This window comes from Enoplosus armatus, chromosome 7, assembly GCF_043641665.1.
Source record: "Enoplosus armatus isolate fEnoArm2 chromosome 7, fEnoArm2.hap1, whole genome shotgun sequence".
Lineage (NCBI taxonomy): Eukaryota > Metazoa > Chordata > Actinopteri > Centrarchiformes > Enoplosidae > Enoplosus > Enoplosus armatus.
This window is the reverse complement of record NC_092186.1, coordinates 16,016,948-16,043,130: the sequence shown is the minus strand read 5'-3', so window position 1 is coordinate 16,043,130 and position 26,183 is coordinate 16,016,948.

Sequence of the window (26,183 nt, the reverse complement as noted above, 5' to 3'; positions counted from 1 at the left end):
GCAAAAAAAAAAAAGACAGAGTAACTTTCTCATGTCGAGTAGTGATTAATTTTTTACTGGTTTGGAGTACAAAAGGTTTGGTTAAAAATTTAAAGGCCTTGTGGCGGACAGTGGCAGTCTCATGTCAAGACAGTTCAATCACTCCTATGCAGACTCTGCGCTGTGGTTCCACATGGGCTTCACAAATAATGTTTATCATTTATACCTACAATACAGTACCATGCAGTGTAATACAATACAAAAACAAATGCTGTTGTGACTTACAAAAACAACCAGGTTTCCATGTGTAAAGTTACAGCAGTACCATCAGCTGTCAGCTTTCTGTCACAACTGAAACATGACCTACCAAAACAGTAAACAGTTGCAGAGCTGTGCTTTTCAGTCAGACAGCATATTATATGCTACTTTTGCACACATTAAGATTTCTATTCCCAACTACACTTTTTAACGTTCACACTGAGGATTTTAAGCATGCATGTATTTATTTCAAACTTTTGTCATATTGATTGTATCCACTTGTATGGTAGAAATTGGGTCATAGAGATTACTGCATGTCATGTACCTTTTTTGAGTACTTGCCTCCAATTCTTACTTGTTTCAGTGCACAGATTTCAACATGCGCTTCTACATTAAATTATTTGAATGATTTACAAAATATAGATTTTAAGGTCAAATATTTGTATGTTTATTAAACACAGGTCCTTTAACATGCTGATAAATTATCTGTAACAGCACTGCACATTCCATTGAAAGTTTGTGCAGACACATTTTACTTTACTGCTTTATACACCAATTCAATGTTGACTTTTCCTAGTCCTATAAGTCCATTCTTATTGTAGTCAAAAGCAAACGATGATGTTTAATGCTCAAAATTACATGGCTGCGCATCTTTGTACATCACTGTGTACATGGGAAAATTTGTCTGTGATTATAAAGTGTAGCCTGTTAAAACTATTGATTTAAAAAAATGGGCCTCTATGTTGCAACATGTGTGTGCACATAGGTTTGTCCTTTTGTTTCTTTGTGTACATTTCAGTGTGGATGGTTTCCTAACCCTTGCAAGTAACAAAGTATCAAATCACATATATTTTACATCGCTGCTGATCATTTTCAATAACGTACTGTGTAATGTCCAAGTTATGTTGTTGTTGCATGGAAACACAGTTTCTAGCATACCAGTTTTGTGTGGCTGGTTGAGAGGTGAGTAGCCAGGTTGGTGGTGCTGGTGTAACTGGTCAGTTGATGGCAGGCCACCATAGCCATGCTGGTGTAACTGGTCAGATGGTGGTACCTGCTGGTGCATCTGTTCTGGTCTGAGATGACCGATCAGGTGGTGATGATTTCAGTGGGTCACCTTTCTTAAAATGTTCCATAAACGCCATTTAATATGCTTCGTTGTATGAAGTGAAAAGTATTTCCCTCATACCGAGCTGGAGTAATTAATTGCTTCCTACTTTTCCAATATAATCACGTATGCTATATTTAAACCAAGTACAGTCTGTATGATGTTTCCCCTGTGGACAGCAGGGCCATCTGTGTTGTCATTTCTTTTTTTACTGATGACAACAGTACTTCAGTAGCACAACAATGTTTCTAAACTTGGCCCAGGCTGGATGCAATTGCCCTGCTTGTCTGTTGTCTCACATGTCTTCACAGGATCCTCTTGTTCTCAGAGGTGAGCACTTGCATTAGGTCAGATGTTTTTCTATCTGTTTTCCCGATTGTGAGTCCTAGTAGCCAAATGAATTTGTGTCCATCATGTTTCAGTTTGTAAAATATGTGGGAGCATAACTGGTGGATGCTGCTGATGGATGCTTCTCTGCAGCAGGCCCTGGAACCTCTTCACATAGTCAAGCCTGTAATCACTGCCTCTACTAAATATTAACTTGAAAGGGGTAAATACTTGCAATTGGATATTTAGCATTTTACACTTTTACTTTTTTTTAAGATACGTTTCTGTTCATCAGTCTCCAAAAAGCCCCACTATGTCCTCTGTGATTCATAAACATTAGACATTTTCAGGAGGGTGAACACTTTCAAGGGAGCTTGTATATGATCATGTGTACATGTGCCCTTCATATAACTTAATTGAGTTTTAATCTATAATGCTGCCGGCTTGCTGCAGTAAGGGTAAATGAACCCTTGCCAATTAGACTTAGTATAGATAAGGCTCAGATATTTAAATCACCAAACAGTGATTTCTGTCATCTTGTATTCATCATGCACTGACACCAGACCCCTGCCTCGGGTGCTTTGATTGAATTTTATGGAGGTCAATTGTAAACGGCAGGAGGGGTTTTAAAAATAAAAGTGCGAATGAAATCCTGATGCAATATTTCATGTTGCAGAGGCCAGATAAAGCCTAATGAAAAGCGAACGCATCACTGTATACTGTGCTGCTCGAATGGCAGCTGCACGCCTCCACACTTAGTCCATCAGTATGCAAAGCATTGGACAAGAGGATCCAGAATCGCAAGTCTCATGGGACGCCACCACAGAAGGGTTGAGAACATGCAAGTACCTTTCTCACATTTAACTAAACCATTCCTTTTCTCAGAGCACGGAGAAAAGGGGAATTGCGTAAAGAGATGTCAGATCCAAAGAAAGGCAACGAGATATGCAATGTCACCGCCAGGCTATCAGGAGACTCTTTCTTTTTAATCAAAGGCCCCCATCATAATGTCCACAAGCCTCTGCCTGTTCATTTGCAGCGGTCTGTGCAGAGTTGCAAAACTGCTAGCATACTGAAAGCTCTCGCTCTCTCCCCGCTGCGATTCTCTGTAGATCATCTTTGATTGACCCAATTAGGCGAGTCCACCGGGTGATGCTTGCTGCTTATTAGTGTTTCACATTGGCTTAATCATTGGACGCAGTACGTGAATGAGGTGCAGAGCAACCTGGCAGAGGGCTGACACAGGCCCCCTTTTAAGTGCAAATGAAACCGAAGGATGGTAACCTGTGGTAACTTTAACAGCTGCTTTGAGTACTTATCAAAACCAGTCTCAATACTATTTAGTAGGTCACTGGTTAGGAGACATATTTAAGGAACCTTTATAAAGTACAGTAGGACTATTGCTTGACATTCATTATATTAATTCTCAGACAAGCGAGCAGGCTAGCCAATCTAATTTTCTCCCCAGTGACAGTTTTAAGTGTGTGTCAGCTAACATTTTTTGTGCATTATTTAAAATTCGCAGCATTTGTGACATTCTTTCAAGACATAATGAAGCAATATTTTATGAGATGAGCTGTAGGGAAGTGGGATGTGAAAGAAGTGAGCAGCAGAGCATTGTGCTACAGATGCAGGTGAACTCCCTTGTGTGACGGATGGAGGGGAAAAGGTAATTTGTGAAGAGACCTACCTGCCAAGATGATGAAGAGTCCTCCTTTGTTGATTTTCCCAAAAGTGTCTCCCAGTCAGGAGTCATAAGAGAGCAGAGCTTACAGTGACACCTTGACAATCAGGGAGAGGTAGTCCATTGTTGAAGCTTTGTGTGTGTTTAAAATAAAGAATATCATTATGTTTTTATAGGAATTGTCTGTCATTTGCAGAGGTAATTCCTCTTCTCTGCGTGACATTGTTGCCTTTGGGCTTACTGTATGACAGTATTTGTAAATAGATTAAACTTTCCTTAAGGAATGCAATAGGCATTCACTAACCAAGACAATAGCTCCTTATTTGGAAAAGAAGATACGCAAGGTGTTCATGCTGCTTGCTGTTTGAAACGTGAAGAGTGATTGATGCCTGGAACTTAAACCCAGAGGTTGTGAATATTGTGACGATCATTATATAAACTAATTATCATAAACTCCGAAGAATAAAGTTGTGTTTTTGAAAGTTAAATGTCATCTTTCAGATTTCACTGTCCAAGGACAAACATGCATATCCAACTGTGCATGCATAGAATTACCAGAATTATTTCAGGAATACATTTTCATTGTAGTTTCAGTCGGTATCCACTATTCAGTTTGAGTGCGACTCATAGTTTGGGGCTTTGTCTAAAATCTGACTGTACTTTGGCCCCTGCATGTTTGTTTTATTGTATTTAATAAGGTGTTCACAGAGCTGAGGCATCATTGCCATTGCCCATGGCATTTTTTATGTGTTCACCACAACACAGAGGAAAAGAACAAAAAGACCCTTGATGGTTTTTGCTTCAAACATATCTGTTACGGTGTACCAATGAGCCTGGAGAAGTTACGTTCTATATATTCTTCTGTGGCCACTTCAGCTTCAACAGAGACCCTCTCTGTGATGCTGCAGTGTATAAATCTGATCTAATCACTCATATTCTTCACTGTGTCCTCAGATATTAATGATAGAAAGATGGTTATGCGTTGGTAGCAGGTTTGTTATGCACATGACAGTTTTATAATTATTTGAAGTGTGGTGAAGTGCGTGTGAGCTATTTATTCAGGTCACTGCAAGGTGTCTGTAATCTGAATATTGTATTCAGACACCATTGTTTTACTCGGCTAGTTTTTAAATTCAACCACTTTTGAAACGTTTGTATATCTGTTCAAGCTCCTGTATGTTGCATGTGTTACGTTCAAAGTCGAGCTATTTGCTGTTTCATTCAGAATTTAATCACGCTCACACTTAATTAGGTGATTACTTGGAACTAAAATGACAAGATTTCAGTGGCACCAGTGTTGCATATGGCAATAGGTGTTTGTGTAGAAGTACTTCTAGTACTATTTCACGCAGACAGGTGCTGTTTTATCAAACAGCATGCACCTAAGCATGTCCCTTAAGTGAGATGCAGTCAGGAACACATCAGGATCCCCATCTGTCATAAAAAGAGGAACTCACACAGGTAGACTCAGTAAAATCAATAGCACTCTCTATGCATGTGTAATGTGCTGTCATGAACGACATGATGGTGCAACATCCTAATTTTTTCCCAATCAAATTTAATTAGAAGTTGTAAAGGCATCATGACACACCTCCTTTGAGCAAACTGTTCAGAGCTGTAGTGAAGTTGGAACTGCCTTGACAAAGCATAGACAACACTTAATGGAAATGTTTATTATTACAATTGTGTCATATACTGTATTTCTTAAAGAGCCAATGAAGGGTTCCTCATTCTGTTCACTGTTCAGCGATGAATGTCAGGTAAATGAATTGAAAAGCTGCCAACAGATCTCTACAGTAATTTCATTTCTGGGACTGTGAACCTGAAAAGAATAGACTCAAGTGAAACGTACTGTTTCATCATTTTCTGTTAAAACAGCCTGCTTTATGTTGCGAATAGAACTGCAACGTTCTCTTCTCTATATCTAAATAGAAGCCAGATTCCTCACAGATTAGATTAACATCTTGCTGTGAGTGGAGTGATAGTCAGGCATGGTCAGGAATATCTGACCAGGATACTATTCACTCATTGATACAGTGTCCCATTCTACTGCAAGAGCTGTTTGAGGCAACAAGAACTGCATTTATACTCTTATAAATGTATATTCTTATACAACTTATCTCAACATGTAGGAAATACAGGACAAGTTGCGGCTTTGTGAGTACAACAATAGTAAGTACAATGGTAAGAAGCTGTGAATCTGAATTCCTTTCTCACTTGTCAAACATGTCCAAAGAGTTTTTGTATTGTAGGTTTCTAGAACCATGAAAAGTAAGAATCTATCAAACAAACAATTAAATGTTAGGAATAGGTAAGTTAAACATTTCCATTAACACTTTTTTTGGTTTCATTATTATTCTGTTATTTTGGGTTGATTTGGTTTGGTCTTTGTTTACGCTGCTCTGTTTTGAGTGTGAGCTCAGCCATGGTCTACCGCTCAGCATGCTAACTACCCAGTTCTTCTTATGTTTATTGCAGACCAATTTGTGTCATTGCTAATGGAAGCTAAAATGCATTTGTTCTGCTGCATCAATGGATATACAGATGGGTGACAAATGAAAGGAAAAACCAACATGACTGTCTTAGTATGGAGTCAGGCCACCACGAGGCTTCAGAACAGCTTCAGTGCTCCTTGCCAAGTCTGGAACTGGAACTCATCATTCCTCCACAAGATATTCCCTCATTTCCGATCTCTTTTGCAAGGTTCAGGTTTTTCCTTTAATTTGTACCCCGTCTGTATCAGTTTAACATTAGATTTAGAATTGAAATGTTCAAGCTTTCACAGTTTCAATGCCTATAAACTGTCAAGCAGAAACAGCCACAGATTTGTGTATTATTATTTTAAGTGTTTATTTCAGGGTTATTCATTGTTAACTTGAAATATCACCAGTGCTAAAGAAAACCCATTTGCTCTATTTGGTATCCATAATGCTGTCTGTCAGAGGAGTGCCCTCTCACAGTTGTCACAAGTGCTCTGTCTCGTGTCTCCCCTCGGACTGCATTAGTGTCAGCATGCGCTCTGCTCTCCTCATTGTGTGTAATCATTGCTTTGTCTCTGGTGCCCTGACACACACCTCACTGCATGCAACTTCCGCAGTCCCACTGGTTCCCTACCACCAAATCTCTTGCCGTCCCCTGCGCCACTGAGCTGCAGTCGCCTCACACCTAAAGGGATTGCTGTCACGTTGAAAAGGCCACGCTTGCTATGCCTGACAACTTGCGTATTTGTACGCCGCGATGCAAATGTTTCCCCACTGATGTTGTTTTGTCACTTAATGGTGACCCCCACTAGTGCGCTTGGCATTCCACAGTCTCACAGAAAGGAGGCGTTTCTGTAAACTCGTCCCCATAGGACATTTTCAATACTTGTCCTTCTTGTTATCTACGTGCCATTGTATGCTGCACAAACCCATTTTCTGCTTTATTCGTCCCCCGCTGCATGATGTTGCTAGGAACCCATGGGGGGGTGACAAGAGCCCTTCACCACATTCTCACTGAAAACTTTCTGCTTTTGTCTATGGTCTTATTTCTGTGTTAAGATGACACCTGGGAATAATCCCGGGGGTTTTGACATAAATGGAATTCAAATTAACTGGATTAAATGCTATAATCATAACAGGCATAATAACTATTAACTTTTTGGATTTGGATTTTCACCTTTTTTAGAACTCTGAATAAAGCAACATATTGTATGGAATCAGATCTTAGATATTAACAAAATGTTCTACAAGGAAAAAAAATGTCTACTCATTTAAAAAATACACTTTAAATGGAAGTTGGACTACTTGTATATAAACCCAATTATTCCAAATTTGTAAACTTAATATGATTGATGTGACCCCCCAAAAAGAATCAGCAAAAACTATTGCATTGAAACCATTTATGTTGAATATGAACAGTAATAAATCATGTGTTCTGCTTTCCAATGCAGTGTGCAACATATGAGCCATATGGTGCCATATTCTTTTGCTGCCGCATGAGGGACTGGCCTGTCTCCATGGCGCACAAAGTTTACCCTGTTACCTGTCACCACCTCAGCTTTGAGAGACATCGTGTCAGCAATCACTGTCACGAGTCACATGGTTATGAATAAATAGTAGTGATAACGCTTTGAGCCTTTCACTTCTGTTGGTGGTGTGCAGGCAAAGCTGTCACGAAACCCTTTCGAGTTTCATTTTTGGCCGAGATTTTTAAAGCTCTCCATGTAACATTTTTTTCCCATCATTATTGTAATTTAGCTTGCTGCCTGTTGATAGCCACAGCAAAGATATCATGGTATTATGAACTGTTATCAATAAAAACACTCCAAGTTTGAGAGGGCTGGCTTATCCTTGAAAGTTAATAACTTGTCTAAAGCGGTGTGTTTTCACAATGTAGGGATTTCAAATTGTTTTGCACACCGTCTTTCTGCGCTGATATCAAGTTGGTTGTACGGAGCTCGGGTAAGCAAGGGTTTCTTGTCATCTTGTGAAACGTTCACTAAAGGTCAGAAAGATTAATTGAATGTATTCCACTTTTCCATTCGATTGCTCTACAACAATGAGAGGCCTTGTCTCCATTTTATGCAAAAGTTGAGGATGTGTTGAGGGAAAAAAAGTATGCTGTCTGTTGAAACCTTGCTGCTTTCAAGGACATGCCATACATAACACATAAATACCTGGGGGGATATGTTATTTTCCCTTAATAGTACATTTTTTTTACAGTATATAGAATGAAGTGCACCCTGTTTCATCCCCTTTTTAATTAATTGTGAAGACTATGATACTTGCATACTCATGTGGACGCAGTTTCTAAATAGGTAGAGGGAGCAGAGGAGCCATATGGCGTTGTCTGACATGAAGAAATTAGGCCACCAATGCTGTCTGTTCATTGTCATCAACCTGGCCACCTGCTTTGCCTCTGCGGCGGGTAAACTAGTGTAGACCCCCTCCCTCTGCCTCCTCCCCAGTCCAACTTGTTATATCTTTATTAAACAAGCTTTAACAGAAAACCAAACTTATTCAGGGATAAGTCATATTTTGATACAAATTAGCTAGAAAGGCCAGTGGAGGTTGTCTGGCTTTACTCCAGCGGGTTCAGTAGTTCCGTCTAATATTAAAAGCAAACAGATATGTTTGTTTGTGGCTTGAGCGTGATGATACAGATGGTTAGATTGGCCCCTGCCATATCCTCTTAGGTTGTGTCCTTGACGTAGGGATTCTGAGTGGTAGTGCCAAAGCCCACACACTGAGTAGCCTTACTTTTAAAGCGGTATCCAACAAGGATTTTTTTTCCACTATAGTCAGAATAAACAGGACATTTTTTTATTTTTGCTTTCCTCTGAGACAAATATACATGCACACTTTTCACCAGACCCTCCAAGACATTCTTGCTCTCCGGGCACCTTGCTACTCTTTGTTTGCAATGTAGTCATTTACTGGAATTTACTGAGTTGTGATATGCCGGTGAGAAAACATATGGTGAGAGTAAAGCTCAGACTAGCAGACAGTTACTTAGGTCGCATTACAAGCTGCTGGGTTCCACTCAGAATAGACACATTTAAAGCAGACCTCAATGCCGAGCGAGCAACCTCTGGGGACAGACTACACACTCTTCCTGAGGCACTTAATTTTTTTTGGTGTCTGAATTAATTTTTCATCATAGTGCTCTAGACTCAGCGAAGCTCCATGGTCTCACTGATCTACAGTGCAGCGAACTGTCATATCCATTTGGCAACAACTCACAGGCTACACCCAGCTGCTATGTTAGTGGCTTTGCTACGATGATACAGATAGTTATTTAGATTGTCCTCTGTCGTTTCAGCTTAGTCTTTGTCCTTGACTTTTGGATGCTGGGAAAACGTGCCAAAGCCCACTCAACACCAGGCAGCTTTAGTTTTAAAACTCCTTCCAACTAATTCTTAACTCTTTGCTGCCAATACTGAATTCCATTACATTTGACGGGTAGCGGGTTTTGCTTTGAATGTTTACCAAAAATAACCGCAAAATGGAATTATTTACCAATTTCAGCACATTATCAATGCTGTCTATGATTACATTTAAATTTAATTATTTATGTAAAATGTCTTGAATGCCTGAATATACTTAATTCGTACCTCCTTTGAATTGCAGAACATAACCATGGCTAAATACGGTGCATGGTTATGTCTTGTAAACAGTGTGATGTATTATTTCTATGATCTGCCACAAAGCTCTAAAGAGGCTTGCCAAAAACCTTTAGTCCAGATTGAAGATGGGTATTGGTACATGACTCACCCATTGGGTAGAAAGAGTTAAAAGGTCTCCTCAGTTGATTTGGCCCCATCAACTGTCAACAAGTCTTCTAGGCCTTTGCTTGAACCTTGAATGTGCTGGATTCCGGCCTCGTTCGGGCTTTGCATGGAGGTTTTTACTCACTGCGGCCCCACGGAGCCTGAGGAAGGATTAAAGATTGATGAGAGCTCTCAGAATCAGTTTATTGCTCCAGAGATCCTCACATCTGTTATGAGTGGGAAGATTGTGTTGCTGTTTTGCCTCATAGAAGTTCATGAGGCTGGCACAGCACTGAAGTGTTTGACAATCAAGGTTGGACTGTTTTTTTGTGTGTTTTTTTTTTTAGCACAGCAGATAGCCTTTGGATTACCAGAGAGCTCTGAGTAGGCAACAGTACAGTATATTCTGATGTGAAATGTGATGAAATGCTTGTGCTATCAGGAAGAGAGGCTTTCATATTTCCAGACGCATGCATTTTGCCAGCCTTCAAAGTTGATAAGGGCCACACTCACTCACTATTGCAGATAATACCTGGACCATCTTGAATAAATTCTCACTTTTGCCCCTTTGCTGCACTACATCTGTCTGAAGAACATGAACTGTATCCGTTCAGCTTCAGTGGAGGAATATAATGCATTTCAATACAGCTGGATTCTGAGGTACTTATGTTTAGACTCAGTGCTGTTTATGAACTCATACAAGAACACGCCATGCATAGAGAAGTTACTGAGGCCATAACTGGAAAAACTTGTTTGACATTTAGTGTGTTTCTATCTACCTGTTTTTATGCGCATTTTCAGTTTGCGAAAAAAGAAACCTGAGTGGAAACACCAGAAGTCTTTAATACACTGAAATATTGTTTTGGAGTGTTGATAAAAGCCAAATCCAAAAGTCCACTGAAGCTACAGCTCCACAGAAGAGACAGACTAAAACATCAGACCTGTTTGGATGTTTGAGGATACTGTAACCTTCCTCAAACTAATACATGAAACATAAATAATTACCATATTTCCATTATGTTTTCCCCATCATCTCATTGCCCTTCTTTTTCTGCAATGGTTTAACAGCACCTGACAGGATTTAGTGCCACCAACTGTTTACCTTGATGCAACCAACTCCTAATATTCACATAGGAGGTGTGGGTGGAAACGCACATTAATTTGATTTTATTATTGCCAATTTTCTGGAAATTCTGTTAAAATTTGTGTTACATTTGGATGGAAACTAGACTTTTGTAAGCCACTGAATTCTGTTTAGAACAGATGAACTCAGTGTGTAAGACTGATATTTTAGTTTGCCATTAGTGCTAATTTAATGGACAGTCTTCTCAGACCGCAGCTACATAAAAAAAATTATTTTTCTTTGCATATTTTCTTTGTCCACTATTGAAATATTTTTTTTTAAATTTAAAATGAAGTCTGTTGTTTCCCACTTTGCCTACAAGTAAGCCCACTTACTAGCTTTTTCTGGAGCTTTGAACCGCATCTCACGGTATTAATCAGCAGATGGAGTTAGCTCAGTTGTCATTCAGTAACTTCAATTTAAATACTCATATCTGTCAAGTCTTAATGGGTACATCTGAGGCAGACCTGAAGCAGTGATAGAAATCTCTATGGGGACAAATAACAGACTGTATTACAACGCGTTAATTTTTTGGTGTTGAGTTTAATTTTTCATCCATGTGCTATAGACTCAGCATGGCTCCGTGGTTTCACTGATGAACAGTGGAGCAAACTGTCATCTCCACTTGGCAACCACTCACAAGCTACACCCAGCTGCATCCTACGGCACAGGGTATAAGGGGGAAGGGGGGCCTGCTAACAACACAGGGCTTTATTACCTGGGAAATTAATGATCTGAGAGACTAAGATGTAATGGCTGAACCATCTGCAAGAAATCTTCCTAGAGAGGACCTATCCCCTTTCCTATCTGTATCTTTCTATTCAGCCGTAATGCTCCAGGAACATAAATCAGTGAGCTAATTCATACTGTTAAGGTGAAGACAGCACAGTTAGCAAACACAACCTTATGATTGATTACCTGCAATTATATTTAAGTAGGTTAAGTTAAGTTATGTTTTGAGGCTTTTGATGTTTTTTCTTTGTAATTTACAAATGTGATTACTGACTGAAATTAGAAATATATGTTCCTGAAATATATGGATAAATACATGTATGTTTTGTTGATTTTTTGTTTTGTTTGTGTTTTTTCACCACTCTTTTGTCATACTACTTTGTGACCTTTTCAAAATATGCAGTATACTGTGTGCGTTACTGAGAAGACTGGAGCTCAATGAATTTGGAGTTGATGTCATTACTGGTGCAGACCTGGTTTCTATGGAATGGTAGAGCTGGGCCAATGATGATTGGCTGACAGGGTGTTGGAAAGAGCCAATAGGATCACTGAGGCTTATGTGTGGAGCGTACACACACCAATAGTGAGTGAAGAGGCACCCCCTGTTGCACAGTTGTAGAATTTATTCTCGGCTCATCTTCAGCCCTGCTGGAGCGGGCTAGTCCACAGTTTTTAGAGATTAAAACCTACAGTAACGGACCACAATGCCTCGAGGCCTCAACAGTATTCTACTTTAGATTTACTTTGTAAACCCTGAGGATCCTGTAGCTGGATTTTGTTGCACTGCTGGTGTATGTGCATGATCTGTTCTGTGAAGTAGGCATTGTGAGCTCAGAGTCGGGAGAAAGGACTTGATGAAAATCAGTCATTTGCACCATGGCTGGGAAAAAAAAGCTTTGGCCTTTCACAGTGAAATTGGATAGGATTATGCATATGATCGCACTATGGGAATGGAGCCTGACACCAAACTTTCTCCATCTCTATTAATTGCCACAAGGGTCCATACGGTATTTGCAGAATTTGAAACCTAACAATTTAGTCCTTAGAAGGCCATTTTTGCCCAAGATTAAATAATACGTTATTAATTTGATGAATTCCATTATTGCCTATTAACTATTTAAACATGGTAATACATCATTTGCTAACTTGCGAGGAGAAGAAATGAAATGGTTTGGTCAGATTTGAACAAAAACTGCTTTCAGTGGCCATAAGTGTTTAATCTTTCTCACCGGCAGAATCTTGATTCCTTTCTCGTTGGTTCGATATCTCACACGATAAAAATATCTTCAGCTCCTGCAGAGTTGGCAAAATCACTTCTACAACCCGCAACTTTCTCCCCAGCTGCTAATCATCTCCTCCAGACCATCCACACCTTTTTTCAGTGAGACCATGTTGTAGCTGCTGTTTGTCATATGTCTCATGAACACATCCTCACTTAGACATCCTTGTCTGTTTAATTGAGCTGTTAGCCAGACTGCCATTCAGTCTGCCTTATATACTGTACACGTCCCCTCAGCTGACGGGGAGCATAACCAGGAGGTTCCTCATATGAAAAGCTCTGACCTTTCTTTTGTGGTGCAATCAAATGGGGCTGCCTTGGTCCTTGGCTCTGAATAATTAATTCCTCCCCTCAGTAGGAGTGTTTGCTAAACAGTGGGGTCCTCTGCAGTTCACTTTTTCTGCACCACTGCCACTGCACCCTAGGGGAGAGACGAGTGTATGCTTTAGTCAGACCTAAGATGTGCCTTTCAGAGAAAAGAGAGACAGTCAGGAGATATTGGAAAGCCTCTTTTTTCTTTTTTCTCTGCAGAGAAAAGACAACTGCATACAAAGGAAGGTAGTGAGCAAACTTCGCGTAATTCTTTGCTCCTTTTTATGCTGTTTACAACAGCGGGACTATTTGTTGTCAAAATTAGTTCAAAATGGGACTCATCACACTTTTTTTTTTTTCTTCTTCAAAGATTAAGCTCCTTATCATAGCAGTGTGTGCGTGTCCTGGTAGAGTAAATGTCTGTGTAATGTCAGCTTACTCACTAACACATCCATGACAAGAGTTCATTTTGCTTTAGAGTCCTAATGTAATGGTCAGCCCTGGAGTGGATTGGTTTGCAGTACAACCCTAACCTAAACCATTTGTTACTTTTGCCGTCCTGAAAACCAATCCCCTGTGAGGGAGGCCCAATGTAACGCCCCCTACTGCATTTGCCTCGTAACAGTGTCATCTCCACCCCCAGTATACAGTCTTTCATCATCCATAGAGGAATAATATATTGTAGGGAGATGCTCCTGAACCGTCCTCCACTGGCAGTGTGTGTGACAGCCACTTTGATCTCAATGTGAGGGGCTGAAGCTCCAGGAGAAATTATCAATGAGATGGGGAAAGAGAGAGAGAGAGACAGGAAAAGAGAGGTGGGAGTGGTGCATGGTGGTGTGTGTGTGTGTGTTGGGGGTTTTAAAAGTGGCCCATCCAATTAGAAAGTGCTATGTATTATTTAATGCCCACGGCTTATGAGCCTGGGCAAAATGAAAAAAAAAAAAATAAACACATTTATAAAAAAGTTATTATTTGCTATTCAGTGCTCTGAAATTATAAACATACAATAGAAGTTGCTTTTGTGGCAACTTACCAAAATATAAATGTTCCCTGCACCCTGCAAGCATCTAGCTCAGTGTATGCAAGGGGGCAGTACAGGACTTCATTAGAGGAGACAAAAACCTCTAACTGCTCAACTTCCATGAAAGCTTCATTTAAGCTAAACTCTGTGATGAAGCATTAGCAGTGATCCAGCTCCGCACTGGGTCTGCATAAAAGCCAGTGGATTCTGTCACAGGGTGGATAATGACCTAACCTACTTCTCACTGGCAAATATCGGATGATCAGACATGTTTCTACTGAACAACGGTGTTATTTGTGGAGTATTTGTCATCACAGAATGGCGAAAGTGGTGAAGGCCACTTTTTTGTCTCTGAGTAGCCCATTTCTACAAATTACAGTATATTTTTGACAATGTATTTCAAGCAATGTTGACATACTGCTGCTTCTCTTATGAATGAGATGTGCACATATTACACGCCATCTTTTTTTGTATTTTCTGTATTAAGAGAAAATGTTGATAAAATATAACATGCAAAAATATATTTATATTGACCTTGGAAACAGTAAAAAAAATAAAGGCTCCTGAAAAAGCTTGGAAGTGGACCGTGAGATTACTATATTTATATACATGTACATGCTGTCTTTGGTAATTGCTGCTCAAACTAAAAGCTATGCATGCCTCAAATTGACATTAAAATGAACATAACAAGCCAGGCTGAAATAGCTTCTCCTGCAACAGTAAAATACTTCAAATTGATTTTGATTGACCTACTTATGACTCTTAAAAAATGACCCATAAATCTCATGGAGCTATACATCCACAGCTGAAACAATAGAAAACAATTTTAAAAGAAACCTCCAAGAACTCTGGAGGAAAAAAAGAACAACTGTGAAACATAAAGCAATATACTGCCTTTTATAAAACTAGGGAAAAACTCACTACTTGGCACATCTGCATATGAAAAATTGCAGTGTAATGAAGACATATTAGTCCATAGAAATGTTATTACGGGTGTAGGGAGGGGATTGTTTTTTCAGAGGGAGATCAGAAATGGTGCTGTCCTCAGAGTTGCTTTTAGTCCTGATCTCATCTGTTTGGCATGAAGGGGGAGCTGTGGCTCCTCCTGTCTGACCAAGGTTACAGCTCCGGGGTTCACGGTGTGCCTCGCACATTTTCTCACACTTTTCTGGCTGCGCTGTGCCACATTGATTTAAATGTATCTGTTGAGGGGAAAATAATCAATGCAAATTCCCTGGCAGTGCAGCCAACAAATAAGACATGTCTGATTCATCAAGCGGACATTGCTATAAAGACCACTCTTTCTCCTTTGTCCTATTTCTCGCTCTCTCTCTCTCTCTCTCTTTCTCTCTCTCTCTCTCTCTCTCTCTCTCTCTCACCTCTGGGCCACTTCACCCTTTTTACTCTGTTCACCTATCTCTGTCTAAAAACTCTTAGCCTGAATTAGTGGAAGGAGCTTTATGCCTATACATATACCTATGGAATTGCAGCTTAGCCACTTAATTAAGGTAGGTGCAAATATATATTTAGCTCAAGTAGCTATTGTTTTGTGTCTATGTATATATTTTGTTATCTATGTATGTGCTTATTTCTCATTGGCTATTACTTATTACTTAATTTTAAAAATCAGTACTGCCATTCTCTAAACTTTTTCTCATCTGTAATTAATATAGACTGGATTTTAAATTTTAATTTGTGTTTTCAAATTTTTTTATATCAATACATTGAAATTTCATTGTTTATCTAAGAAAGGTAATTTGAAACATGCCCCTAGTTCTTGACCACATTACACTGAAAGTAAGTCAACATGTTGAACAGGAAGGAAGTCTCACCTGACACCTAACCTTAACATTTTGTTTTGCTCCAGCTTGAACTTGGTCAAACGGTCTGGCTCCTAACAAGGGCAGAGTGTAGCCTGTGTATGTAAATTCACTACATGTGTGAGAGAAATAAAGGCAGGGGCTATTTGGAAATTCCTGTGTGATGAAAGGGAAAGAATATCCCCCAAAAAATGATTAATGTGGTGTTCAGGTACACAGAAGATTGAGTGATCCTGTCATCACACCATATGGTACCAATTTATTCCGGCAAGCATAAGGCAAACTCTGTGGAGGAGCTCTCACGACTGTGCCTCCACCACTCCCCAAAAAGGGGAGAGGAGAGAAAGAAAAAAAAAATAAAGAAAATTAAAATATATATATATATATGTATATTAACAGTAAATTGTGCTGGTTGTTATCTGTGCAGTGTTTTTAATTTTAAAATGTAATTTGTTGTGGAGGTGCAGGCTTAGAGGAAGGCCATAAGTAATTGCTCTGGACATACTGTTAAAATCCACTCCCATTATTACCATTATTAGTATTGGCATGTTCCCACATTCTATTTCTTTTTTTTTCATGCTAGGAAAAGTACATTAGCCACTGTGATGCAGGTTAGTGCTGTAAGAGAAGGGTGTGTAGGAGTTGGCATACTGCACTCGAAAGTGTCGTGAGCATTGTCTTGCATTTTTCTTCCTCCTCCTCGTCCTCATCAAATGTCAGCGAAGCAAATTCAAATGAAAGTTGACTAGTAGTTGAGAAAAAAAAATCTGCCTTTTTTTTTTTTTTTTTTTTTATATTGATGAAGTAATTCCTCAAATCTGGACCAGCAGAGGCAGAATAGTGGAAACCTTTTCAACAATACAGCTTATTATTTTGACAGCAACTCCAGAGGTTTCATTGAGGGCATTTAAATATAGCCAGGTAGGAGACAGAAATGTAGTTTGGATCTGACAAGCCTGTCGAATCAGGCTGAGGGCTGTAATTTGACATGGTTTGTTCATCCTCTAGCACTTAAATAGGGTGTTTTCCCAGAAATAGACACTCTGAAATGCTGAGGGCTCTGTGTAACTCACAACAACAACTCCACAAGAAATATTTTAGGTACTTCTAATGCAGCAATGAAAATATTAGAGGTATAATTGGCCTTGTTGCTAGAGTGTTTTTTATTACAAAAATGATTAGAACGGTGCAGCAACAGTGTGTCTTTATTTGTTGTATCCACACTTGAATATATGTTTTTTAAATATCCTGTGAGATGTGACCACCGCTGTGGGTAAGGTAGTCTTTCTCTAGGCAGCCTATGCAATGCTTGACATTTTGTGACGTTTCTGAGACGCACCGAGTGCAGCTTCTTTGCATCACGTGACTTCGATATCTCCTTCTAATGCTGCTCAAACATGACTTTCAACTCTCTAATCTCCTGTCTCGAGTCATAAGCGGAAATGAGTGTTTTTTGAAAATGCAGATGCCATTGGCAGAGGGGAAACAGGTTAGGGAGCTGGACTCCTACCACTTTTCTTTTTCACTACCTTGTTATTTGTCGCCTCACCCCTGCAGGGCATGCTGACAGGAACTGATAAACCTCTTTATGGGCTGAACTGAATTGGCTCCTATTATCCAAGGTGTGGAGCTGCTCAATGGTGGAAATAAAAGACTTTATCCACTGCCCATCTGCCCGCCCGTCACTCTCTGCCCAGTTTTCGGGATTCCATGAAGCTGAGTCCCATTTGTGCTTGTAATAGTTGTATATAGCTAGGCCTGAAAAAAAACAAAAAAACACCGCTAACGTTTTTTGAGAGAAATATATTTTTTGCCAAATGCCTCATTTGAATACTGGCCTAATAGCCACAGCTTTTGCCATGAAAAATAAATTGTACTCATAAAAATATTTTAATATATGGGTGTAGCTGCAGTTGTATTATATGGGTGTACATTTGGGCGTAACTGTAACATTAAACAGAGAAAAGGGATTTGCTTATAGAGGACCGGAGCCAGATCTCTAATGTTTGACTTGTAATCAAGGAAGTAAAACCAAGGAAATCTTTGAAAAGTCACTCTTGTGGCTTTTGGCTCTCTGAAAAAATCTGTCTATGATTCCACTGGCATCATATCATCGTAACAGGGCTTTTTTGAAGGATAATGCTATTGTAGCACTGTTTTGTACTAATGGTTGAGAAGTACATATTAACAAAATGTACCCCCAGGATGTTTTGTTTTAGACTCAGTCAAAGTGTATATGTTTATATATATATATGCATTTGAGCCATCAAACGTCAAGAGAATTCTATTCAAGCTGGAGAAACAAAACCTCCTCCCTTTTTACATGTATGGTGTGAACGTTAACCAAGCAACAGTGAAAACAATACTTTTGCTAATACTTTTACTTTACTTTATACTAATTACATTAGTGTGTTGTATTTAAAACTATGTGCTGTGAGGTAACCATAGCAATATGCATCTGCTATATACATGCTTGCATGGTTCAGGTTAGGGAGTGATGGTGAAATTAACACATTGCAGAAAATCATATATGAGAGAGAGAAAGTCATACAGGTTGTTTGCAGAGCGCTTTACAGAAAGCAAAGGATATAAAAACAAGATACAAGAACAGAAGTTATGAAAAGAAAAGATCAAATAAATCACAGACTCCAACATGGACGTGACCATGTATGTATGATAAAGATATGTGTGATAAAGAGTTTAGGTAGATGTATAAATGGATCCTGAGTCTGGATTTAGATACCAAGATATTCGTGAGTGCCACTGTAGGTAGTGCTAAGTATTGACTTACATCTAATACTGATTAACACCAATCTGCACTGACTGTAGTTTGGCTCTTGACTGCTGAATCATTTACCACATCTCCAATATGTATGACATGACACTTCAGTCCGATTATCAGGTTCTAACGATTGCATTTTCTGTATATAAATGCGAAGATGCAACATGACAGTTAAAGCATACTGCATTGAAAACATATGGAAGCCTTAAGGCTGACACATGTCTAGCCCGTTTAATGTCTGCTAAGTGCAGGAGAATCACTGTCGAAGTCATTTGTGGGCTAATTCTGTGGTTTGGAGCTAGTTTGTTCCCTCAGATGTTTACTTTTACGTTTCATCACTTCTGTATCACACTAGACACTACACAGTGTACAGCTTTGTGCTTATTGAAATGCAAAGAGGTTCTATTCTTGATTATAGGGCAACCTGAAAATAAGATGTACTTCATGGGGACTAAGGGTTGCAGACTTTCTAAAGTCACTGCTTAAACTGTAGTGATTTGAAAGTGTCATTTGTGAAGCTATATTAGATACTCTATTACTACTTAAATGCTTGAGTCACCTTGGAATTATAGAAATATCAAAAGTGCTGTAGATGTGTAATTGTTCTTCTGAAATGGATGAACATGGCATTAAATTAAGATGACTGTCTGTACTCTCTAGTCATCATTGGAAATCCAAAGAAATTAGAGTACATGGCCAAAAAAAAATCACTTTCTAAATGAATTTGGAGCTCACTGTTAGTCCCTATTCCCTATCCCCTAAGTGTAAGGGCTAAATGATTTCACCATATAAATAATCATTTTGAGATAAAACTGGCTGTGATTTGAAACATGTTTTAATGTTTGCAATGCCTTGACAGTATTTCATGTTCCATAGCACATCTAGTCTCCTGTGTTTCACTTCAAAATAATCATGCCTTATTATATATTGTTAGTTTTTTTTTTTTTTTGCAAATGTCATGATTTTACAGATGCATTGCTGCTTTTGCTTTCAAGGATCATGTTAGTGATTAACAAAAAGGTGATTGTCTTTTTGGAAAAGGAGGGGTGCTTTATTAGATACCTTTACTTCGTAAAAGTTTACTTATTGAATGTCACTTTGAACAGATGAGGAAAAAAAATGAAATGTCTGGTGAAATGTCAGATTGTTCAAGGTGGCAAGAACCAGTTACGCTCACTTAATATTGGTGTCAATTGACTGGTTTAAGAAATACAGATGACAAGGATCCAAATCCTTGAGAGGAGAGGGTTAGGCTCTGTGACAGGGAATCTCTCCCCCAAGCCAAGTGTATAATGACTCTGTTTGCAATGGAACAAATAGAGCCAAAGATGGATGTCTAGTTTACTGTAGCGCTATCTGTGGAGTTTTGGACTGCTTTAAGCAAGTTATCAAAGCCATCTGTTTGGGCCTACGGGCCGAGGCTGATTAATATAGCCAAGAAACAAGAATGTCACAAAGGAACTAAAGTCGAGGCACAGACTACAATATTTCTTAAACTAACTGAAGGATTTAAAGCCTCACTCCAACCATTCTGATTTCGATCCTTCACCAAGGTGGCATCAAGAATGTGCGTGAAAGGCGTGACACTGACGTCTCATTACAGAGCGAGCAAAAGCATGTGCTTTGCATGCTTTCAGGGTCATATTTGTTGATCCTGTGGCCTCTATAGTCAGGTATTTGAGCGATGTGCACTCACATTTGCCAAGAGAAATGTGAGTGGATCTATAAAGAGGCAAATGACAACATTTTGGTCGGAAATTGATTTATATGGTGGAAAAAAAAGATGAGAAAAAAGGTAAGAAGTAAGCAGCTCAGCACAAACAAAGTGCTGTAGTGAGAATTTAAGGTGTCGTGTCGAATTTAAGTTGCCACAAAGTTACAGTTAGTTAGCAATCAGTGAATTACTACATCAGTTATACTGAGCAATTTTAAAACAGCTTTAATCTTATTAGCATTTAGATAGGCATGCTAAATGGGATATTGCACAGGACACAATATAAAAGCAACACCCAATTCATTGACTCGGTGCTAACCACTCACAAATACATCAATAAAAACAATCATGAGCAGTCCTACACTGCCCATCCTTGCCATTTGAATTATTTCAATTCAATTTAACTGCAGTGTCCCACCCTCTCAAGCACCACAACAACATTCGAAGTGCTCAGTGACTTTCTATTTTGGACTAATAATCCAGAAAACAGATTTCCCTTTCAGACCAGTAAGCTAAGCGTCATTGATAGTTAAAGGAAGACATTAGCATGAGTCGGTGGTTAATGACATTGTTTAATGGTGTGTTCACTTTGTTAATATGGCTGACGACACAGACACATTATGCTTGCAACTTTGAGTTGTTGTGAGTTCAATATGAAGAGTCACTTTCAAGGATAAGTTCACAAATTTTCAAATCATTTCTTTCAAATGGCTTCTTGCCTGGAGGCGAGTCTACAGGGCAGGTGAATAGGGAGTGATGATTGGGTTAAAAGTGCTAAACATGCGGGGCAAATTGTTAGGGAGCAATTACATGGATTTTTAGAAAATTAATTATTCACCAAGTGATGCAAAATGATAAATTATAAGACTAGAAACTGATGTTTTGAATGATGGATAACCCAAGACCTTGTTATTGAAGGTTTAGATACAATGAATAATGAACTCTTCCCCCCAAATTTAGATGCTGCATTTAAAAGAACTAGTTGTGCCATTGTTGAAGGCTGGCAGTCTCCGTCCCTGAGTTTTAAGTCCTCAGTTTAATAGAAAACAAACGAGATTGTATGTTTGTTTCTCCAAGAGACCCATATGACACAGAAACACACACAGAGAGCTCTGATCCTATAGTGAACCTCTAAGATAGCTCAAGTAATTAGTATAATCTCCGTAGGATGCATTCACTCCTCATAGTTAATTATAACAAATTCTCTCTCCGTGATCCGTGGTGTGCACAGATCAAATGTTCCAACTGCAGCTGAAAGATAGAAGCATCTGTCACAAGTCTCTGCCTCTACAAACCATAAGCCTTATGTGGTCATCGAGAGCTGCATCTCTTAATCTTCCGGTGCTCAGATGGGGTTATCATTTTATAGCTTTAGTGTACTTATATCTCTCTAATTGTAGGATTTCAGACTTGAATGCGCTCCTTTTCTTTAAAACCCTTTTCGTGGCATTCAGAGCCCCTTAAAAAGCATGATGCACTCAACCTTGAGAATGTATCAATAATTCAAACACATCATCCTCTCATGATGTAGCTGTCTGAAATTGGGGAGACTGTGTCTGAGGGATAATATTGCACTCTGTCACATCTGACTAGCTGTCACCTGCTAGAGCATGGCTACACCCAGCTAATAAATGCAGAGTCAAAGCAAGCACATTTTCATGATTTGCAGTACAGTAACTGTTGCCCTTTGCAGGAAATGTGACTTTCAGATCTCACAGTGTTCAGATAGTAAATAGTTGGAGCCTGCATATATTGCTGGACTGGTCTTGAGTATAAAATTGATTGTAGGGATGCACCGATCCTATTTTTTTTTTTGGCATCCAGCCAAAGAGTCCTTTATTATTGACCATCTGCCAATACTGTGTCCAATCCGCTACTTTTAAAAATGACACTTAGCATAAAATAGGCCAACATAAAAAATTAGTAAAGCAATTTAATTATGTAGGAGAGCATCAGTGTGGCCCTGTTGTCACAGGAACTTTGGGCAGGATTTTGACAACCTTGCATCAACCCCAGCATATTGAAGTTCAAATGTGAGAAATGTTGCTGCAATTTTTTTAAAACTCAATGTGGCTCTGCTCGCATGGCTGAATGACGCATGCTGTCATATCATTAACTGAAACTGCCGGCTGCTGTTTATTTGTTCTGTGCGCTCCGCAGTTCACTCGCTCACAGCGCTATGTGGTGCCAGTGTTTTAAGGGTGCACGACAGAATGTTTCTGACATTTGGCGTACCTGGAGTGAGCAAGTGTCCTCAACAGATTTTATATAGCTGATACTATCATTTAAAAAAAAATGGATCAGCCCTGATCCCGATCCTGCAGATCGAGTGAATGTCTCTTTCTAATGATCCTGATGATTGCATCTATGAATAGTTATTTTTGCAGCAGTGTCAGGACAACGCTGTCTAAAAAAACAGTGAAATGAGTGCAAAATTGGAAACAAACATTTGTAAAAAATAAAATAATAAAATTTCATTGAACAAAAGGATTTGACAAAATTACAGAGGTTGGGGACTTTGATTGGACATTTTAAATATAAAGAAGTAAAAAACAAAGTAGGTTTGGGTTGGGCAGCTGAAACTTTGGTTGAGGTGAGGTTTGGACATTGTTAAAAAAGACACATTCTAATAGAAAGTCTGTACCTCCTTCCTGCCACATGTTGACAGTTTAAGAATCTATCTAACCACCATATCGAGCTTCATACTACATTTCACCGTGCTATTTCATTGCCAAACCACTTCCTGCTTCTATAGCTAAATCTCCTTCACACAGCACCTTTCAATGGGAAAAGTATATACATATTTCTGTGTATGTATGTATATATAAGTGTATATGCACATGAAGCATGTTATCTCTATTTTCAGACTCTTAAGTGCTGATTTCACAAATTTCTTAAGACTAGTCTGTTGCAAAATCCCTTTGCTGAATTCACATGTCATTAGGCCTGTTCTGTGATCTCCATTGTATATTACACCACAGCAAAGCCTGCAGTAACTTAAGTGAAACACTTGAGTAAGCTCTTGAATTTTTTATTGGGTGTGATGCAAGACTTTGGTGCTGTTTTGTATCTGTAAAAGGCCATCAATGAAATTCATTATCCAGTATATCAACTATATTAAATGATTCCCCAATTGAATGGTGAGGTCTAAAAATCTATTATGTGTTGTCATTTTCACTGATGAGATAGCAATAGATTTGACTTGACTCTTCAAATTAGATTCATTCATCATTATGGCTGAAAAATGAACCCAAATTTTCCGTGATCAATTTGGCCCCCTCCCAGTAACTTCTGGTACGAGATAACCAAACATGGATAATTAGTAGATATGAGAAATCATTACCCACTGTTAATCATGGTGGAAGTTTGTCTTGTTCATTGTCGTTTCAGTATCAGCACACTTGTGAGACAAGAATATTTCACTCATGTAATGTAATCAGAGATGTCTATCTCTGAGAAGTTTTGGCTCAATTAGTCCTCCTGAACACTTAAGGCTGAGTGCCGTGCTAATTTTGTCCTCTACTCAGCACCTGCAGTGCTGTCAATGCACCCTCTCACAAACTTTATAATAACAAAATAATTATGAGGCATATCTTGGCATTATTCACAACACATAAAATTTTGAGGAATAGGTATTGTCATCATTTTATTTAGGGAAATTCATGAAAAACTGGAATGTCCGCAGGACAATAAACACATTAAGCAGATTACATCAAACATAAACAATCAATGTGGCCTGAATTAGAGAACACAGCCAAACTCATCTTTGTCTATTTGATAATCTTGTTTAGTCTCCTTTCGACAAACAGTCCTGAAAATGAACAGTCACGGAGAGATAATACCTTTAAGTTTCAGTGGGAACGTGCTCTGCCTCCCTTGGGCTGGAAGACATTTGGATGGTCGAGTGAAAAATTGCTCTGAATTCTGACCAATGAATCGTTTTGCACACGCTTTAATGCATTTCATAAATAATCTGCCTGAGAAGGTAATTAGTGCAGGTGTTTACACATATTTCTGCCATCAGGGTGCACAGTAGGATCACAGTTGGCTGAGTGAGTTTTAGGTTATTAAATTAGGCCCAAGGTAACAGGAAGAAGGATGAGCTACAGTTGGGCAGGTATGAGCAACAACATGTTTCCCTATTCATCATCCAAACAAAAAAAAAAACACACGTTCAGGAAATTATGCAGGTTCAACTTATCTCCCATTCGAGGAACAGATTCCGTGTTTGCATAATCAGGCCTGTATGCAGAACGATTTTTCATATTCAAGAGAGGTCAATAGTAGAGAGACATCTCCCTGGGGGGGTTTCCAAAGACGAAAGAAGGGTTGGACCTAAAGTTGTAAGAATTAAGCTGCTTAACTTTACACAGCCAAATAGGAAAGTTAATCATTTTCATCATTTTTCTGAGCTATAATGCAATAAACAATCAGAAAGCAAAAGAAAATAGGAAACCCGATCACATCATTTTCCACTGTCTTATAAAACGTTCTTTTGTTGCACCTGTGCCATGTAGAAGATCCTTCCCAATATGAGGGATGTCCCTGGGTTTGGGGAAACATCCCATTCAACACCACAGAGACCCGTCTATCAGTTTCCTCAGAATGACTGTGACCTGCTGTCTGCCGGATGCATATGCCCCACTGCAATTGCTGTTAAAACATCAATGCTTCTCACAAACTCTGCAGGTGATGACAGGCCTTTCCCTGAGGTGAATCTGGTTGCTGCCCTCACCTCTTTAACACAGACACAGAACAGCATTCAGATTCCACTTTTGACAATGAATGTTTACAGGTGTTGTTACTTTTAATGGTGACAAATATTTTGTAAGACTTTTACATCTCGTGTCCATTTCTTCACACTAAAACCTACTGAAAGAGAAACCTATGTCATGCTTTGCACAGTAAAGGGCAATCAAACGTAATGCAAAGCTTTGACATTGAAGGGATGATTTGTCAGTTTATTCAGTGTTTTTCTAGCAGGTGCCGTTTTTAAAAAGAAGATGCATAAACAACAATAACAAATCAATTAATAATCTCTGATGATCACAAGTTGCAACTAACTGATCTTAGGCTGTATTCAGACCCACTGTAGCTCTGTGTGGAAAAAACGCAGCCCCCCTCCTTCACTTGAATGAGGCCAGTCTGGCGGCCCAGCAGGGGATCCTGCAAACGTTGGGTTGTCCAGCAAAAAAGTTGAACCCAGCTCAACTTTTGCTGCAACGCAACATTACTTTGAAATTTAAAGGCTGTATCTCTACTGTTTACCTCACGTTTGTCATGACGAAAGATAAATTAATGTCCGCCATGATATTTTTTGTAAAATCCTGTCACATATTGTTATAAACCTCTGTGCAGTGTTTTTGGCATCTGAGAAGCCGTCTACTGTACAGATCTGTTACTTCAACTGGATTGTATTTCATTGTCTCACCGCTACCTGAAGCTACATGCCCCCACCAGCGTAGCCCTTTGAATTGTTTTAACGCAGGGCTGATTTCAGTCTGAACGCACGCTTAAGGTGTTAAGAGCTGCCTTACAGCAAGATGGTGCTGGGTTTGATTCGTGGCCCAATTGGTGTCCACAATGAATGTTCTCCCTTTGAGTGTTGCGTGGGAGCTCTGTTTCCTTCCAAATTACAGAGTCAGGTGAAGTGGAGACTATAAATTGCCCACAAGTGTGTCTCTATTAGTCTCTCTATGAACTGGCAACCCATCCAGTATGCCATGAAGGGAGATAGAAGCCTTAATATGCCTGAACTGAAAAAGCAGAAAACATAATGGCCTTTAGTTTG